General features: G+C 36.0%; 2 long non-coding RNA genes across 2 annotated transcripts; both read right to left on the bottom strand.

The window, feature by feature from the left end:
- Positions 1 to 2,606: 2,606 nt before the first annotated feature.
- On the bottom strand, positions 2,607 to 2,971 carry LOC108363682 (uncharacterized). Its single transcript, XR_001847645.1, has 3 exons — positions 2,924 to 2,971; positions 2,762 to 2,841; positions 2,607 to 2,698 (listed from the first exon to the last, which is right to left on the bottom strand). It is a non-coding gene; the product is annotated as an uncharacterized LOC108363682 (long non-coding RNA).
- A 725-nt stretch (positions 2,972 to 3,696) lies between these two features.
- On the bottom strand, positions 3,697 to 4,049 carry LOC108363683 (uncharacterized). The gene is made up of 3 exons (XR_001847646.1): positions 4,014 to 4,049; positions 3,852 to 3,931; positions 3,697 to 3,788 (listed from the first exon to the last, which is right to left on the bottom strand). It is a non-coding gene; the product is annotated as an uncharacterized LOC108363683 (long non-coding RNA).
- Positions 4,050 to 7,925: the final 3,876 nt, after the last annotated feature.

Here is a 7,925-nt window from a genome sequence, read left to right on the forward strand (position 1 = left end):
GGCAATTCAGGAGTAAAGTCCTCTCTCGACGTACGAAAACCACACTATAAATCACTCATCATGCCCGTGCTGGTATGTGGCGTATTAAAATACAGCGGCTCAACTGGCTTGATCATGTCGTTCGAATGGACACCGACGCCCCAGCTCTGAAAGTATTCTGGCTTCACTTGGCATTTCTAATAGGCGTCAGTTGGTCAAAATCGCTTTGGCGGTTACAGCGCCAAAAAGGAAGAAGAGGAAGAGAATAGATCTATAACCTTATCAGTCACACAGTGTTATAATCCCGACGAAATCCTTGACGGTGGTACCGGGAGGGGAACGGTACATGACGGTAGGAATTTTAGTTTGGGTTAAAGTCTCACACGGAAGGGGTTAGGCTTTCGATGCTTCCTCCTCGTAAAATAAACATGCTCAGTAAAAAGTTAACAATTTAAATCGACGAATAGTTTTATATCAACTTTTGTGAACTTCTGTTTATTTGTTTTTTGTACAACATATTTACCTTTATTGGTTACAATAATTTTAAGCTATAATAAAAAAAATTTTAGTACATAAGTAAGTTATTGGTTTTGAATTTTTTATTTTGTATGGGCACCCCCCTTAATTTCGTTCTGGCTACGCCCATGTGAATATATATAGATTTTAATAATTAGTTAGTGATATTTCAGCCAAATCAGTGTTGCACAAATGACATGTAAACAAACCGACTGACGTTTTTACAGGAAATAGTGCTTGTTGCGTTCCCGTGCACTTCTACATTTGTTCTCCTTTTACTCTCACTTCAGAGAGTAAAATTGTAGTTTGACAGTTCCGCAGGTTTTAGTCCGAAGTTCAAAGGAACAGACTATATGTTTTCTTGGGCAATAATCGGGATCCGCATACAAATTTTGCACGCAAATTCAACAACAACGATATGATCGTGATAGAGATCTGGTTCAATTATTATCCTGTCTGTTTGTTTTGTTTCACTGATAATTTGGCCGCAAAGTTTGGTAGCCGAGACAAATGAATTCATACACAAACAGACATTCTGCCATTGTTTCTTTTAACTTGCTTCAAATAAATAGCCTTTATGTTATATGTATATTTATTTAAATAGATATTATCTCGTAAATATAATTTTTTCCAATTTAGCTAAGTAGTTTCTATAATTTCTTTATCCCCGTGCTAGGAGTATAAAGTTAGTGATACTGAGCTCTATAACCAAAGAAAACACGACTATTGTCGCATGTGTAAACGAAAAGAGAGTGTGGGTCGTTCATGTAACAGAGTGCGTAAACTTATAAGATTATCTGCTTGATAAAGTTATCGGTTTAGATGAATACCACTAATGTTTCAATAATTGTGTAAAACTACGCAGAAGTATTAACGCACAAATAGTTAAATTGGAAATGTTTAGTTATTTGCCCTTTTTTTTGGGTTAGTGGGCTGAGCTGGAGGGGGCGTGGGTCTTGATATCTAATCTACTAGAAAGAGAACACACACTTTGCAAAAGTCACACCTAATCCCCCGAAAGCTTCCAAATACCACTGGGGTCATTATTTGGTTTTCCTCAATCAACAATTGCACCAAGATGACGTCACGCACACAGCTGATTCTGTCAAATTCACAAAGGGCGGATTAGCGGTACCGCCATGGGTGCAATCTCTATTTCTCTCAATCGTGACTATTCGCCACAATATAGGTGCAATCCCGTATTCCTCAGACTAAAACTAGTAAAACTCTCAAAAAATAAAAATTCGCTCAGAGCGAGAAATTAACACTGAAAAGTACGGGATCGCTTTCTATTAAAAAATAGGTGCACTCCCGTGTTCCTCGGACTAAAACTAGTAAAACTCTCAAAAAATAAAAATTCGCTCAGAGCGAGAAATTAACACTGAAAAGTACGGGATCGCTTTCTATTAAAAAATAGGTGCACTCCCGTGTTCCTCGGACTAAAACTAGTAAAACTCTCAAAAAATAAAAATTCGCTCAGAGCGAGAAATTAACACTGAAAAGTACGGGATCGCTTTCTAGTAAAAAATTTTAACTTCTGTCAACTTCAACATAACCTCCAAATTTTGGCTGTAAATTTTTGCTTATTTTATACATAAACACATTCAGCTCACACATATAAATAACCAAAAATACTTTTAAATTCATTAGAATCCACTTAAACAACTAATTAGTGGGTCGATTATCGATAGCAATCGAACATCAGTTGCGTGGCTAGTTGCCAAAACGATATTACAGATAGCAACTGGCAACTTTCAACTGACAACTGCAGTTGCTACAAAGTGTGTATACAGGCGACTACATTTTATTGGTTGCTGGGAACGTTTTTGGAGCGTATTTAGGAGCGGAAACTGAAAAGTAATTTCAACGATATTAACATTTTGCAATGCAGTTTGCTTTTACAGAATATGGTGAAAATAACAAAACAATAACTTGAAATTTTAGTTCCCGTGGAGTACGCCCTTTTGGCGAACCAAAAGCGAACACTGATTGCAAATTTTTTCCTTTATCAACTGAAGCACCTCTTTTAAAACTACCGACACACGAAGTTTTCCAAATTGAAGGCATTGCTGTGGCACTTCATTTTGCGAAAAATCGAAGAGGTGCGCAAGCTTTTATGAGCGGAGGTATTGAAGTTGAACGAAGAGATTCATCTGTTTATTAACCCATTATACTACAGCTCCTTTTGGAAGTCCTCAATATGCTTTGAAAATTAACACAAAGCGATAATAAGAGAAAAACCTTGAAAGCATTAACTTTTGCTTACAGTGCACGCGGAAGCTCTAGAGGATTGGATTTATCCTTTAAATGTCGCCTGATTGAGGCCGCGTTCATGCACTTCTCTTCCTCTTAAACAAATAATTGTGATGAACTTAGCTTTATTGCTTTCTTTAAACTCTTTATTGTAATAATTTAATTTTACTCGCACAGCTTGTTTACAGCCGCTTGCTGATTGTCGCACTGTCAAATTTCGATTATCGATAACTCTATAGCAACTGACGATAGTTGTCATTCGTAATACAAATTTTCCTTCCAGTTGCGCTGCCAGCTTGCAACCGATCCGTGGTTGCATTGCTATCCGTAATCGACCCATAAATACTTTTCAACATGCATTAGCACAGTGCACTTTATTTTGTTTACAATTTGGTTGCCAAACACACTATAGCTGATCTTCGGACTAAAACTGGTAACTTCCAGTAAAATCGGACTATTTATGACTAGTCCGGACTCGTACCTGATCGCAACTAAGACTGCTTTTACACAGTTCAAGTATTGAATTCAATTCTGCTCGCATGTTGAAGAGAGGGGGTGAGAAGGAAAGGGACGAGTACACATGCGTCTGTACCAGGGTTGTTGCGAATATCCGCATTCGCATTCGCAACCGCGGAGCTTCCGCATTAATTTTAACATTCGCATTCGCTTNTTGGTTGCTGGGAACGTTTTTGGAGCGTATTTAGGAGCGGAAACTGAAAAGTAATTTCAACGATATTAACATTTTGCAATGCAGTTTGCTTTTACAGAATATGGTGAAAATAACAAAACAATAACTTGAAATTTTAGTTCCCGTGGAGTACGCCCTTTTGGCGAACCAAAAGCGAACACTGATTGCAAATTTTTTCCTTTATCAACTGAAGCACCTCTTTTAAAACTACCGACACACGAAGTTTTCCAAATTGAAGGCATTGCTGTGAGGTGCGCAAGCTTTTATGAGCGGAGGTATTGAAGTTGAACGAAGAGATTCATCTGTTTATTAACCCATTATACTACAGCTCCTTTTGGAAGTCCTCAATATGCTTTGAAAATTAACACAAAGCGATAATAAGAGAAAAACCTTGAAAGCATTAACTTTTGCTTACAGTGCACGCGGAAGCTCTAGAGGATTGGATTTATCCTTTAAATGTCGCCTGATTGAGGCCGCGTTCATGCACTTCTCTTCCTCTTAAACAAATAATTGTGATGAACTTAGCTTTATTGCTTTCTTTAAACTCTTTATTGTAATAATTTAATTTTACTCGCACAGCTTGTTTACAGCCGCTTGCTGATTGTCGCACTGTCAAATTTCGATTATCGATAACTCTATAGCAACTGACGATAGTTGTCATTCGTAATACAAATTTTCCTTCCAGTTGCGCTGCCAGCTTGCAACCGATCCGTGGTTGCATTGCTATCCGTAATCGACCCATAAATACTTTTCAACATGCATTAGCACAGTGCACTTTATTTTGTTTACAATTTGGTTGCCAAACACACTATAGCTGATCTTCGGACTAAAACTGGTAACTTCCAGTAAAATCGGACTATTTATGACTAGTCCGGACTCGTACCTGATCGCAACTAAGACTGCTTTTACANTATTTTGTTTACAATTTGGTTGCCAAACACACTATAGCTGATCTTCGGACTAAAACTGGTAACTTCCAGTAAAATCGGACTACTTATGACTAGTCCGGACTCGTACCTGATCGCAACTAAGACTGCTTTTACACAGTTCAAGTATTGAATTCAATTCTGCTCGCATGTTGAAGAGAGGGGGTGAGAAGGAAAGGGACGAGTACACATGCGTCTGTACCAGGGTTGTTGCGAATATCCGCATTCGCATTCGCAACCGCGGAGCTTCCGCATTAATTTTAACATTCGCATTCGCTTTCGCATTCGCAATAATCAATGCGGAGCTTTTGCGAATGCGAATATTTTGCAAGTGGACCGATAAAACGTATATATGGCAAAAAAAAAATTACATATTGTAGCCAATATTTTTGCCTGTGGTCGTGGGAGTATTTGTGTAACAAAAGTGATCAAATGTCATATTTATCACCTTTAATAAAAATATCTTTAAACATATTAGTGCGATTCATAAGACGTCGCAAAGTGGCAGTGGAGTTTGCGAACAAAGTTGTATGAACCACCTATCGCAACTCCGGATTGCAAATGTAAAATTTTTTAAAAATGCCGCGCGTTAGAGCAAAATAAAAATTTTTACAATTATATTTTGAAGCAGATTTAACTGATGTACTTTTTTTGAAGTGTTTGAAGACAATAAAAAAACATGTGTTTCGCAACTTTGACTTTGCAATGATTGCCACCTCAAATACTATGGCAATGTCGCAATTTTGTCGCAAGAAAGTTTCCATACAAAAGTAATCAGCTGTGTCGCAAGGTGGCAAATTTTCCGACAAATGCGACATTTGCAACAACTTTGCGACGTATCATGATTACCACTATTATTTCTTATGTTATATAACCGAGCTTTCAATGGGTTCCCACTTCTACTTGACCTTTGACGTACGTCAAAGAAAACATAGTCATTTTAATGATATTTTTTTTCTGTGCTTTAAATACCTGCGTTGGTTTCTTTCTTTTTTAAGATTTTTTTGGACCAATCTTAAAAAACTACTGGACACAAAAGAAGAAAGTGTGCACTGTAATTCTTAACCAAATTTTCGTGATTTGCTTTTATGTTACATATATTCGTTTCAATAATTTCAAATGGGGCTCTTTGGGGAATTTATTTTTAGCAAAAATTTTAAAAACAGTAATTTTGTTAACTTGTTGAGCAATATTTTATCTTATCTTTCTTATAGGGATATACATTGGATCCTTGGCTAAAAACTTCTGTGGTAAAACTGCCCCTTCTTTGCGATTTAAAGTCAAAGAGTAAGCTCCTTCAATAGGGATTTCCAGCGGAAATTATCAACGTCTGGCTATAAATAGAATCAATGTTCAAATAATTAAAAAGCTATAGGTCTGACCTTTAATTAGATAAGAATTACGTAACTATCTGAGATTCAAATGCTTATAAAAACAGGGTGTTTTTTTTAAATAACAATATTCTGATCCGATTCATCTGGCAGCCACGACTTTGAAAACAGAATTTTGTTCAAAATTTTCATTCCTGGAAAATAATAATTTATTTTCCATATCCACCTATTTANCAAAATAAAAATTTTTACAATTATATTTTGAAGCAGATTTAACTGATGTACTTTTTTTGAAGTGTTTGAAGACAATAAAAAAACATGTGTTTCGCAACTTTGACTTTGCAATGATTGCCACCTCAAATACTATGGCAATGTCGCAATTTTGTCGCAAGAAAGTTTCCATACAAAAGTAATCAGCTGTGTCGCAAGGTGGCAAATTTTCCGACAAATGCGACATTTGCAACAACTTTGCGACGTATCATGATTACCACTATTATTTCTTATGTTATATAACCGAGCTTTCAATGGGTTCCCACTTCTACTTGACCTTTGACGTACGTCAAAGAAAACATAGTCATTTTAATGATATTTTTTTTCTGTGCTTTAAATACCTGCGTTGGTTTCTTTCTTTTTTAAGATTTTTTTGGACCAATCTTAAAAAACTACTGGACACAAAAGAAGAAAGTGTGCACTGTAATTCTTAACCAAATTTTCGTGATTTGCTTTTATGTTACATATATTCGTTTCAATAATTTCAAATGGGGCTCTTTGGGGAATTTATTTTTAGCAAAAATTTTAAAAACAGTAATTTTGTTAACTTGTTGAGCAATATTTTATCTTATCTTTCTTATAGGGATATACATTGGATCCTTGGCTAAAAACTTCTGTGGTAAAACTGCCCCTTCTTTGCGATTTAAAGTCAAAGAGTAAGCTCCTTCAATAGGGATTTCCAGCGGAAATTATCAACGTCTGGCTATAAATAGAATCAATGTTCAAATAATTAAAAAGCTATAGGTCTGACCTTTAATTAGATAAGAATTACGTAACTATCTGAGATTCAAATGCTTATAAAAACAGGGTGTTTTTTTTAAATAACAATATTCTGATCCGATTCATCTGGCAGCCACGACTTTGAAAACAGAATTTTGTTCAAAATTTTCATTCCTGGAAAATAATAATTTATTTTCCATATCCACCTATTTAGCACGCTATAAGCACACATTTTTCAAACCCGTCGCAGAGAAAGTATTAAAAATTAATAACAAAAACTAAAATCGAAAAACGCTGATGAAGTTACAGATTCCCCAAATTTTGAAACAGCCAAAGGAATGAGAATGAAGAATTATTTTTAAAAAGCTTTGGAAAACCCTGACACATCTGGTTTGGCTTGTAAGCGCTGTTTAAACATCGATCTCGCCATTGTGCTAGATTCTAATTGTTTCTTAAAAATACCTGACATCTGCATTCGCATCCGCATCCGCGGATGTTAGCTGTTAGATATTCGGAACCGCATTCGCATCCGCGGATGTCTCTACCGTCAAGTCGTTTCAACTTTCTTGCTTTGCTTTTGGCATTTTCGTTGCTTCCCATTTAAAGAACCAAAAACTTGAATTCAACAGAATTGAAACGTGTAAAAGCAAATAGAAAACACAAAAGAGAATTGCTTTCAAGTACTTGAGTCATGTAAATCGGGTGTTATGTCATAAGCTAATTGGAAACATGGTTGCCACAATTGGTAACTTTCTACCAAAATTGGTAACTTTTAAGCGGTTTGGTAATTTGGTAACATTTATTTCATTTTGGTAACTTTTGCAACCAAACATCTATTACTAGAAAGAAATTAATTATGTTTTCCATCATGGTTGAATAATACAAGGTATTGGATATTGACAGCGTTCTCGCTCTAATCCGCCATCTTGGCTCCCTTAGCTAAATCGATGTTTCCCTCTTAAAAAAACTACATTTTACCGCCTTTAAAAAGTACTAAACTACCTAATTGCCTATTCCAAAACTGATTTGCAATCACTGAACAATTCTTTGACATTTACTCTATTCTTATTCGTTGGCAACTGAAAATTAAATTAGAAATTTCAACATTAATTCGGCAAAAAACATCGCTTTAGAGATTTCCCCAAGGACTTATAGTTGTTTTGGTAAGTGCTTCCTGTCGCTGCAACTCCGTCTGTGGTTCGCTGCCACTGATCCTGCTTTTTCGGCGATATAACAGTTTTT

This window comes from Rhagoletis zephyria, unplaced genomic scaffold (assembly GCF_001687245.7).
Source record: "Rhagoletis zephyria isolate East Lansing unplaced genomic scaffold, Rhagoletis_zephyria_1.1 Rzeph_scaffold_01335, whole genome shotgun sequence".
NCBI classification, from domain to species: domain Eukaryota; kingdom Metazoa; phylum Arthropoda; class Insecta; order Diptera; family Tephritidae; genus Rhagoletis; species Rhagoletis zephyria.